This window comes from Homalodisca vitripennis, chromosome 2 (assembly GCF_021130785.1).
Source record: "Homalodisca vitripennis isolate AUS2020 chromosome 2, UT_GWSS_2.1, whole genome shotgun sequence".
Lineage (NCBI taxonomy): Eukaryota > Metazoa > Arthropoda > Insecta > Hemiptera > Cicadellidae > Homalodisca > Homalodisca vitripennis.
In genome coordinates this window covers 226797159-226810544 of record NC_060208.1, presented here as the reverse complement: position 1 = coordinate 226810544, position 13386 = coordinate 226797159, and positions in this window count along the sequence as shown.

The window sequence follows — 13386 nt, the reverse complement described above, 5'->3', positions numbered from 1 at the left end:
AAAGTTTGTAGGGAGTAGAATTTCAAACATTAAACACAGTCAACTTATGACTGACAATTAGTACAACGCTACGTGTAGAAGACTGAAATCTATACTTTCAACACATGTAATACCCGAAGCACATTAATAACTTATAAACCAAAAAGGGCGTAAATGGACTGTCTCTTAAATATGGACCAATTTAAGTTATACCTGTCTGGTACATGACCGGTTTGAATTCCAGACTGGAGAAAATAAACACTAGCCAGTCAAAGCTCAGGAGCCAAGAGTAGAAATCCGAACTGGCGAAGATCCTAATAAGAACCCCAAATCCTACAATATATAAGGTTATTATGATCACAATCCATCAGTTTAACATTGTAATCAGTTGAATATAGCAGCAAAAGTTCACACGCTTGGTTATAGTGGCTCACAAGAAGTGTAATATCACAAACAACGTGTAGTATTTTCTTTCAAAAAGCTCCAATTAATTTTAAATCTAAACTATTAATTAACGTTAAAAAATTATCACGCCTGATTTGTTTTATATAAAACTACAAACTATCGGAATTAATTAATTAATTTTAAAACAGCAGTTTTTCAACATTCAAGAGATAAACAATGTGTAGAAATTTTTTATGGTTGTCGTGATAAGGTACAATAAGAGTAATATATAAATTTATGATCAAACAGATTATGTACGGATTCTTTCAAAAGACAAATGTATTTCGTTTATTCAGATGCTTTGATGATATTGAAAAAGTAGAACGTAAGCCAGAACATTACTAGTATGTCCCGACTCTTTAGTAATACAGGCACGAGGAGCTCAAAGGGACTCAACTTATTTCCTGACATCTTTGGCTTTCCTTTTGACTTTCATTTATTTTGAAACATCGTATTTCTTTTATGTTATAAATAAAGTGCACTTTTACCTCGTGTACAGAGTTTTATCTCAAAAACATTCATTTTATAATTACATTTTACCTCAGATAACTTGTGCTGTATTTGGAAAGATGTGGTCTTTACTAAATATTAATGATATATTTGTATTATATAACCACAGCACTATCAATTTTTATCATTCATTATTGCTGATTAAGATTAAGTTCATGTTGATATATATTTTACTTTACTATATTTATTACATTAAACAAATAAATGCCACCATTATTTAAATAATTAAGATATTACTATAGGATTATAAGTTGTTAAAATTACAGAAGAATGGAGCAATTGTGCTATTAAAAAAAATTTTTGAGGGACATTTTTGTAATAGGATAAATTCCAAATATATTATTAATTACTTAAATCTATTACTATCGGTAGTAGAATATTATTCCAAAATTACGGATAAACTCTATAAATAAAACTAATAAATACTACAGGGTTTTATACGTGCATATGCTTGAAATGCATTATCGGCACTATTTTAATTTACATTAATTGTAATACTGTGACAACTTAAGTTGAAAAAGCTATAGCACTTTACACCATACGAGTGACTGATTGATATTATTTATCCTTAACTTTTTCTCATAACCTTTTGTTATCTCGCTCTGCCAAATAAAATTGTAATATAATCGAGAACTTCTTTGACAGTAAGATTGTACCAAGAAATCACATGATTGATTATAGTCATAATGAGAATATTCATGAACCCATAACCTAACCTATTTCCTGCTGTTACTGGCTCGGGAATTTGTAAATCATGTGTAAACTTACCCGTACGTTAGATATTACTAACTACAAGTAGAACGTCTTTGTCAAATTATCTCATATATGTTTCTCATCAGATATCATTCCATTTCAATCCTAAATTTAGTGGAGATACGTAATATGGACGGTTATTGTCCGTCATATGTTGGAATTCTTCAAGAATGATGAGTATGTTTTTTTCAAAGTACATTACAATAATTTGTTAACACAAAGATATACAACAAGAGTGGATAAATGTACAATGGATAATTATCTCTGAGCTAAGAGCTGAGGCAAGGTTTCCATCACTAATTAATTGAAGGCAGATGAGCCAGGCAACTCCTTTTTTAGAGAAAAATATACCCAATTAAAGTAAACAAAATACCAATAACTATTTAAAACTAATTACACAGCATTGAATTGTATTTTAGAATGAGAAGTAATACATTGTATTATCAATGTATTAGCAATCGCTTCCCATTGTTTTCTGATATCAAATTTAATTTCTGGTAATGATGAATTATTTGTGAAAAACCATCTTGTTTCAAATTTCTCAAGCCATTTAAAAAAATTGAAACTTTGTCTCGTTCACTCTCTTTTTACTATTTTTATGCAGTGAGTTAATACAAAGGCTGATGGTTGCAAAAGTGAATAGTCATCCAAGATTTTAACAAGTTTATATTTAGAGTTGATTATAACTTTATACTGAATGCATTTAGTTTGTTATTATTTCTTTTCATACGAGTATAATTTTTAAAAACTAATAGTAAATTATAATTAAACATTTCTACCCTGTGTTAAATTTAAAACACATATTAAAAATAGCACTCTCTTAAAAAGAGTGAATAGAATAAAAAATCTATACTCCAAAATAGTACAGATTTATAACATTTACGTCAGTCATAAGCGAGAGAAGTTTTAAAGAAGCTAAATTAAGTTACTTTGCCATCATTAGTTTTATACCCAAGTTTACTCGACGAAGCAGTCATGTTGTTCTTAATTACAGAAGTTGTTTTCACTTTCATAAACACAGCATAACGCAAAAACTTTATTCCCTTATTTGCTATAATACGTTTCTTACTTTGTTTAGCAATATTCTTCTTTTTCAATTAGTAATTTTACATTAATTTAAAAGTGTATTCATGCTATTATAAAATATAAAGTAGGCTTGTATACGTAAAACGATTAGTTTGTATTGAAACAACACTCATAGTAACTCTTAAAATTCTATTTTTGGTTCGATACGTGATTATTCTACTCTCTGTGCATTGTGCAGTTACTCTTTTAATTACTGCACGTTGATTTCATTTCAAAATATCTCTGTAAATAAATTTATGTTATATATAATAGTGTTGTAAAACTATGATTATCTTAGGTTAAAATTATTTAAAATTTATTTTTAAAAACACGATTCCATAAATTTGACATTTGAATGGGTATCTCATTCCTCAACCCACTACACTATTCCGTGTTAAAGCCATACGTACCGTAATTACCTTTTACCGCCCTATAGATGTCATCTCTCCACTCAGAACAATCATCTGTCAACTCTGGAAACCATTCTATGACATTAAAACCCTTTAATAATCAATAAAACTTACATTTACTCAAACCATCTTCAACTAGTATACTAAAATGTCTTAAATAACCACATATTAATGTTTGAGTTGCTAAACTATTGTCGTATTTCGTATTCAAAAACTTTCTGTAGACATATGTATTTGCTGATTGTTATCAAAACGATGAAGATTTTGAGAATCTCGCAAATCGCTTTTCTCTAAACACGAGTAACTACTCCTCAACAATCCACTGCTCGCTAACTCTTTAATGTTATTTAACATGTAAACATGTAACTATGCTGCGGTATCGTTTATTTTCGCTTTGAAAATTGTATCATATCTAAATCATTTCATTTCATTTTTTATTTTTAATATAAATGTGTGCACTTGCATGTTTCAAGCTGAACTTCACGTTAATTAAAATTTTGTGTGGGGGAGAACATTTTTAAATAGGACACATTTGAAAACAGTTGTTTTCCTTACCTAGTTTCATAATCGAAGGAGGAGGAGACGGTCCAATCAATTCTTCCCAAAACAGAAACTACTTCCTCTAGTTAACTACCCCAGTGAATTCGATACATAGGTGTCCAACTTACAACCAATGGACATAGGGAGGGAGGACGGTCAATCAGATTCTGACCAGTCAAAACAGAAAACCTACTCCTCTAGTTCTACCCCAGACTATTTGAATCCTCCTGTGATACTTAGGTGTCCACTTACAACCAATGGACATAGAAGGAGGGAGACGGTCACTCAGACGCTTCTACCAGTCAAAGCAGAAAGAAATCTACTGCTCTAGTCTACCCCAGACTATTTGAAAACCTCCTGTGATACTTAGGTTTGTTACACTTACAACCAAATGGACGATAGAAGGAGGGAGAACGGTCACTCAGACTCTACCAGTCAAAGCAGAAATCTACTGCTCTAGTCTACCCCAGAGTATTTGAATTCTCCTTTGATACTTAGGTGTCAGCTTACAACGAATGGACATAGAAGGAGGGAGTCGGTCACTCACAGACTCTACCATCAAAGCAGAAATCTACTGCCCTCTAGTCTACCCCAGAACTATTTGAATTCTCCTTTGATACTTAGGTGTCAGCTTACAACACAATGGACATAGAAGGAGGGAGACGGTCACTCAGACTCTATCAGTCAAAGCAGAAATCTACTGCTCTAGTCTAACCACAGGAGTATTTGAATTCTCCTTTGATACTTAGGTGTCAGCTTACAACAGAATGGACATAGAAGGAGGGAGTCGGTTCACTCAGACTCTATCAGTCAAAGCAGAAATCTACTGCTCTAGTCTACCCAGTCTATTTGAATTCTCCTTTGATTACTTACGGTCAGCTACTAACCAATGGACATAGAAGGAGGGAGACGGTCACTCAGACTCTACCAGTCAAAAGCAGAAATCTACTGCTTTAGTCTACCACAGAGTATTATTAGAATTTTTCCTTTGATACTTAGGTGTCAGCTTACAACCATTGGGACAAAGAAGGAGGAGACGGTCACTCAGATCTGCCAGTCAAAGCAGAAAATTCTACTGAATTTAGTCTACCACAGAGTATTTGAATTCTCCTTTGATAGTTTTTTTTTTTTTTTCTTAGGTGTCAGCTTACAACCAATGGACATAGAAGGTGGAGGGAGACGGTCACTCAGATTTTTGCCATGTCAAAGCAGAAAATCTACTGCTCTAGTCTACCACAGAGTATTTGAATTCTCCTTTGGATACTTAGGTGTCCAGCTTACCAAAATCAATGGACATAGAAGGAGGGAGACGGTCACTCAGACTCCACCAGTCAAAGCAGAAATCTACTGCTCTAGTCTACCTACAGAGTATTTGAATTTTCTCCTTTGGTACTTAGGTGTACAGAGCTTACAATCATTGGACATAGAAGGAGGGAAAACGGTCACTCAGACTCTACCATCAAAGCAGAAAACAGAAATCTACTGCTCTAGTCTACCACAGAGTATTTGAATTTTCCTTTGTGATACTTAGGTGTCAGCTTACAACCAATGGACATAGAAGGAGGGGAGACGGTCACTCAGACTCTACCAGTCAAAGAGCGGAAATCTACTGCTCTAGTCTACCACAGAGTATTTTGATTCTCCTTTGGTACTTAGGGTGTCCACTTTACAACCAATGGACATAGAAGGAGGGTGAGACGGTCCACTCAGACTCTACCAGTCAAAGCAGAAATCTACTGGATTCTAGTCTACCACAGAGTATTTTAATTTCTCCTTTGATACTTAGGTGTCAGCTTACAACCAATGGACATAGAAGGAGGGAGACGGTCACTCAGATTCTGGCAGTCAAAGCAGAAATCTACTGCTCTAGTCTACCACAGAGTATTTGAATTCTCCTTTGATACTTAGGTGTCCACTTATAATCAATGGACATAGAAGGAGGGAGACGGTCACTCAGACTCTACCAGTCAAAGCAGAAATCTACTGCTCTAGTCTACCACAGAGTATTTGAATTCTCCTTTGATACTTAGGTGTCAGCTTACAACCAATGAACATAGAAGGAGGGAGACGGTCACTCAGATTCTGCCAGTCAAAGCAGAAATCTACTGCTCTAGTCTACCCCAGACTATTAGAATTCTCCTTTGATACTTAGGTGTCCACTTATAATCAATGGACATAGAAGGAGGGAGACGGTCACTCAGACTCTGCCAGTCAAAGCAGGAAGCAACTCCTCTAGTCTACGCAGGACAATTAGTATTCTCCTTTGATACTGAGGCGGCCAACGCATTTCTCAATTATCTTCCACAGTTAACAAAGGGCTGCTACTGAATGTTCCCTCTCTCAGGATACCGTCACGTCATAAAGGGATTGAGATGTAACATATTGAACGTACATTGCTAAGTGTTTCACGCACGTTTTTGTATATATTCGGTAGTTTTCACCTAAACAAATCTGACTAAACAAAACATAGAAGCAACTGAAGCATTTATTGTTGAGTACACTTAAACATTTTCCACTAATGAAGGAATTAGTTTGCTTGTCCGTGCCCTAAGAGAATGGGTAAACGGATTACTTAGAAATTTCCACAGTTAACAATAGCAAAATAGTATTTGGACTTCAGCAATTTAACTAAAGGCCAAATTCACCGTGTAGAGAATATATTATTTATTGAAACGTTATTTTCTACTTTTAAAGACCATATCAGATAAAAAATTTCGTTTCCTTTAGCATAGTATTAAAAAATTTATTGGAAACATGTTACAGGAAAATCGTTGTGATATTATAATCTCAACTTTTTCTACATGATATATTTAGCAGATGGCACATTCCATTTTTGTTTATTAGGATATTATTCTATATTTTAAAAACATCAATATATTATGATATGTTACTTTAAACAGTATTTAAAGTTTTACCTAAACTGAGAAGAATACAAAACTATCAATACAAGAAACCAAATTTCCTTTAAGAGTACTACAGTCTATAAAATACGGTGGCTCCTTAAGAAGCCACATTTAAGTTATTGAATAAAGCAAGACTACGCCACAAAATGTGTTACGTAACAAGTTTCGTTCGTATTGCATGAAAAATTTTAATATATATATATATATTATGTATGTATACATATTATATATATATATATATATATATATATTATATATATATATATATATATATATATATATATATGCTGACGTAATAGAAAGTTGAAGTTGTAGTATTATCTTTCACTCCTTTCAAATGCCAGAGCATAATCAATAATACATAACATAGTGTCCTGTGTTAACATTTTATGACATTTAGAAGAGTAAACTGATTTAATACAGAAAAACCGAATTTTTACATAACTTTTTCTCAGAACAGTTATATAAAAATGTTTTCCCCTGCCATTTTATTTGTTGATCCGTGAAAATATTAAATTTTATCAACACAACGAGAGTAAAAACAAAACATCTCACTTTTAAAACAAAACAGAGTATTTATTACCTCTAAGAGACGGAGTTTTCAACCGCAATAAACGGAGATTGCCGATGATAGGGCGCAAAGCTTGTAATTGAATTGTTTGATTTAATGTTACTTCGGGAATTTAATCAGAGTTGCAAACCGACCCTCCCCAAAGGCTTATTCGTAACCATAGTGACCAAAGCTTATTCGTTGTGTGATGATTAATTAATTAAGTTACTTTATTATTCTTTATTTTTTAGTTATGAACAACTGAAACAAACATTAGTGTTTTTTGTTATGTGCTTTACACTTGAGACAATTTTATCACAACTATGGAATGAAATTATATTTAAATGAAGCTTATTACAAATTTAGTTTTCTAACAATTTTCATATAAACAAATTAACTTTTAAGTTTAAAACACGCGCTCAATGAAAATGTATAAACAATTATTTTGATAGTAAATACGAGGATGTTTTAAAACTATATAAGATAAGAATAGTCAAAACTAATCAACGTAGCAAAAAATGTTTGATCCATTATAAATGTTATATTTGTAATTTGTACTTTTAAATAAATTATACTTTATTTACTTACTAAATAAATTATACTAAATTGTACTTTATTTAAATAGCTAAACATATAAAAAGTAACACTTTCCTGTAGTTAATTATAAAATGTTCTATAAATGGTCAAAAAGCAACCGATATACTTTAAGGGGAGCCCGAACGCCATTTAAACATAATGTTAACTGTGGGACACATTACTCAAAGACTAAAAGAGATATCTAGATGAAACTTTTACAGTACTTAGAGGACACCTTTTTCTAGGTTGTGGTGAGAGGACTTTTGAATACAACTAATAATAATATTATTTTATTTATTTCTTTTAATTATACTTTATTTTTACAAATTTTATTTAATAAAAAATCAATATCTCAAAAGTTAGTGACTCAATTCAAATATGCTCTCTCAGGAAACTAGCTTAAGCCCATATAAAGATGTCCTGAAAGTTTCATTGGTCTACCTTTTATACTTTTTTACTTATGTGTCTTCAAAATATTAAAAATGCAACTTTCGGAAAATCAACAAAAACTAAAATAAAATCATATTTTTGCTATTTACTCACACTTAGTGCCCTCCAGCAGCATATGCTGGATTGTCTGGGTCTTCTGTATTTTGGTACTGGTCCTCAAGTCTCCTTTTAAGCAAGGTTCTGCTCTGTCTGATCTTTTTTTCCAATTCTTCTGCGGCCTTTTCACTTTTATGTATTCGGTATTTGTCTAGGCGATGCATAGCCTCAATGAAGTGCTTACCTAATTGTAGCCCTAGGTGCTCAATTACTTTACATTTGCTTGAATAGCCATCATTGAAAGACAATACAGCATCTTGGGCACCAAATTTTAATGTTGGTAGGCCTACGAAGGTCCTTTTAGGCACACGGGTCCAAATAAGATTATTCAAGGCCTCGTTTGGGTTTTGTGTTTTACCAGCTAAGCATGTTTTTTAACAATTCAGGGTTACAGAGATCTCTAAATATTGGCTTTACTTCTGACATTATGATTTCAGGAAGGTGAAAGTGCTTGTCGTGGTCATATTCTTTGCACTCGATAACTGCAATGTTGTACTTACACCACATATCAGGTTCTTTAGGACAGAGTTCATGACGTGGCTCATTGTTACTTGACATGACATGGAAGTAAGTGGCCCAGACTGCTTTTTTCATATCATTCAGGCTGTGACAATTCCTTCTTATAGCTAGGCCATAAAAAATCTGAAGCTTTTGAACAGCTAAATCTGTTAGTCGATTTTTTCCCGAAAGCGGCTTACCATCAGCAAGCTTTGTGTTCTTTGATTTCTGTTTCAGTGTACGCAATCAAGTTCCCATTCTTTTTTGAATATGCCCTATACACTCCAATTTACTTATTTTTATATCCTCACCATAGGGCATATACTGAAAAAATAACTAGTAGCACTATAAAAAGTAAAATGATGCTAAACACAAATGTTGTTGCAAATATCTGCTAAAAATTACGTTGCAAGCATACATTCAAATAATTTTCTATCTAATTTAGAGCTTTATATAAAAGAGGAATTTCTAGAGAATAATAATCAATAATAATCAGAAAATGTATAAAAAAAATTATTTGGCGTATATACTTGAACAGGATTATAATTTTTTTAAAGTTAACTTGTAGTTATTTACTCCAGTTTGTAAATTTAAAAATAATTATTATTTGTGGTTATCGAGAAAAATTTAGTAGGAATATGAAGAATTTGTACAGTAATAAATAGGTGAGTGACTTCGTATTCATCATGCATAATGGTAGTATTTAATTAAAAGAACAATTATGGGAAATAAGAAGAACATAATTTTTATGGATTTCTAACTTATTTTTTTTACATTACAACAACTGTGATTATATTTAATGAAAATCTTTTTTCAGAACATAAGAACCTAAATTTTCTATACTTGCCTCATACGTTTATCACATTACTATGTTAATAATAGTGTTTTCTTATAGGTAATAATTAATTTACAATCTTATGTACGGTAGTAATCTTTAGTGTGGCTAGTGAATCTTTAATAGAAATTTGCCTTACCTTAAAAAGCATTATTAGTACAATATTTCGAATACACAAATGTACGTCTAAATGGTATGAAATCGTCACTGTTACCATGTATAATTAAAGTCACATAACACTAAAAAATTAAAAACATTAAACATCTTCAGCACATTACGATTTATAGTATTGTGTTCATTGAAATACTAAAGTCAGAAGTTGTTCAGAATATAAATATGCCTATGGTTTACTCTTGTATCTATGCACTCTACATGTTAAATTTAGTTTAAATCTGTCCTCTAGATTCTGTTTAATTTGGTATGAAAAATACAAAAAATTTAAAAGTTTCAAACATAATTCTTCACAAAAATACGCATTTGTACCATTAGTACGAAAAAGTCATTTTTATAATTTATTGCAATGATTCAAATATTATTTAAAAATGTGAGTATAATTAAAAGATGCGGCACAATACAAAGCCTGCTGCTTAACATTCTCCAAGTTGCATACAGACACAAACGTTACTTGATAATAGTGCAGAAATACAGTAGCTTACGTTCTACGTGGTAAATAATCAATAAAGTAACTTAATAATCAATTAAGTTTAACTTAAGTGTGTCCTGAGCACTTCCTACACGCTAATAGTAAACAGTGTAGAGATAAGCATTGGCCGGATGAACAGATATTCCATTTTAATCCATTTTTGTCGTATCGTGGTTCCGTCCTGGCCGACCCAGTTCCGGAAGTCACACGATGGAACCGTTCCGTGATTGAAAGTGACACTCTTAATGTCCACCCGATCATTCTATTACCTTTTATTGTACTAATTTTTAAAAATAAACAAAAGAAACGTACTAAAAAAGGTAATAGAGTAAAACCAAAATTATTGTTATTTTTCATATCATTAGGCTATTATATCTTGTTGTTATTGAAATATTTATTCAGTAACGGTTAATATTCCGTATTTTCCAGTAAATAGGTTGAGAAGGAAAACTTATACCTATTACGAAAACAATTATACACATGTAAGTACTCTAAGCAGTATGTTACTACTTAGAAAAAAAACACTAGCAGGAGCATAGCTAGGAAAGAGATTTTTTTAAAGAAGAATGTTTGTATATGATCACTATCTATATGGTAAACCCCAATAAACCCTAATGTGTTTGAGAGCAGTTAAGTAAGTTTAAAAACTGCATTTGCTACAAAATTTTTATTTTCCCCATTGCATTTTCCTTTCGATTAAAGATTCCAGCTTTGATAAGAGATATAGTTTAGGGAGAGGATCGTAATTTCAATAACTGTTCACTCACTTAAATCACTGTACCATTTGGTATATGACAAAAGAGGACAGGAAACAACATCGCCGTAGTACATCTTTGATTGCCTAATTAGATAGATTTAGCTTCCACCGCCAAATTGTTAACTCTACTCATCTTTCGTTTAAATTCATTATCAATAACACTAAATTGATTGAACTAATGAGGAAATAAAATTGCTAAAGAAATAAAGGGTTTTTGCTCTGATTTTATAAATGTTAAACATAATTTGTGGGGCAGGATTTTTCAATTAAAACAAAAATCTCTGTATTTATACTGATGATGAGTTTTACAGATGGAAAGAAAGCCGGTTATTAAATAAATTAAGATATTGTAATGATTCGTTTTATTTTGTTATGATTATATCTAAAAACTAATCCTTTCCTTGACATAGTTTTTTTATAAAAGAGTATTTAAAATACAGATAGAATAACAATAGACAAAAAAGTATTTTTATACTAGCAGTTACCCGCGCCTTCGCATGCGATTTCGTAGGCTTTGCACCTGTATGAGAACTGCTGGGTTGATTCTATTATAATACAGATGCGAAAGTTGAGTTTACCACAATGAAGAAAATATGTTAAATGCGTATATTTATATCCATTTGAGTTTATTTCAGCCTTGGTATATTTTGTTTTATATTTAATTTTGTCTTTTCCCTGATCAATAAATAATAAATAATAATATTTAGCCTACTTGTGTTAGGTTTCATAACAGTATTTAAATGTATGGTAAAAGTTTGATTATTTGGTGTTTTACATCAGCACTGCAAGCAGTTAACCGCTGCTTTACCCTCAATTTACTAGGCGTTGCACTTGTATTACAAATGCTGGTTCGAGTAAATTCTAGTCCTGACGCAAATGTTGAGTTTGGTTTTTACCACGATGTATTAAAAACCGATATAAATTATAAATTAATACAAAACTCTTAAGTGTTCCTTGAATTTTTCATTAAATTCGATCATTAAGGGCGGTTAGGAGCAGAAGTGTTACAAGTGTACGATACGTGTAGTCTCACGTCATCTTAGGTTAAGTTTTGTCCGTTGACTGGAGTTTAGAATCTTTCTATTTAATTTTGACACTGATACTTGGTACTGGCACACATAGAGAGGGAAAAAATCCAACTAGCACATATTTCCAAAATTTTCTGTACGTATTCGATACAAATTAATAATTTAATTCGAGAACATTTAGTTTCTGAAACGTTATGTAGCTATAAAATTACAAAACAAGTCAAGCAAACAGATAGCTGTCTATGTTAAAGGTCAAGGAAAACAATCCTGATAAAATCAAATACTAATAGGATGTGGTAACAAATTTATGTCTTTGATCTGGCCTCGTTTCCGTTCTACAAATGTAAAATACATCTATGTACATTGCAACAACTAAGAATTGCGTTAATTAGTTAGTCTAGCATTTCCGGGTGTAGTAAAGTAACATTTAACGTTTATGGCAAATCATATTACAACGGGAGCCCAAACGATTAAAACAATTGGACTATGTCTTCGCGTGGGGTCTTGCTCTCAAACAACAGTTGCGAAACACCTGAAAAACCCTTTTAGAACCTCAGGTCCATCAATTTTTAATTTTCGATCCCTACAGTCGGTCACCAATTTTAATTTGAATACTTTTATGATAAGTGGTGTTATTTGTAATGAATCCCAAGTTATTTTAGAAATATTGTTTGGGGTTAAATTGCTTTTGCAGATTGTATCAAGTTTGTTGACTATTTTATAGTTTCAGTAAAATACTTTTAAATTTTCTTCTTCGGTGTCTATAAATTTCTGAGAAAAGTTTAATTTTTTCTCTTAAAAGCAAAACTCCTTTAGTAAGCCATTTATTTTATTAGGAACCGATAAATAGTATCTATATGAACGTTCTTTAGTTGCCCTTGAAACTGTGAGAATTTTTTTCTGAGGCATAGAAATGTTAGCTTAGACAGTATTGACAGATTTTCTAAAATACATTATCAATATACCGCAGTAATACATCTAACAGATTTCCGTATGTGAATTTGTAATCAATAATCTTTCGAAGAATGATTATTTTAATAAATTAGAAATACATATTTACTTTGTAAAGATGTTAGTTGTTTAATGTTAGATTGAAATGATTAAGAATCTCACATTTATTAATAATTTTAAAATATTTTATTTTTTTAAAGTTATTTAACTACTGTATTTACAAAAATATTGCTATCTATTTTTAATATGCACTTGGGCAAACCGAAATAGTAGCACCCATAATTAAAATAAGGTTTTTCTAAAGTAATAAATAATTTAATTAATCATCTACATAAAAATCCTATTGAATAGTTGATGGAGGTTAGAATATTGTTACAAATTAATAAGTATAAGTCCTC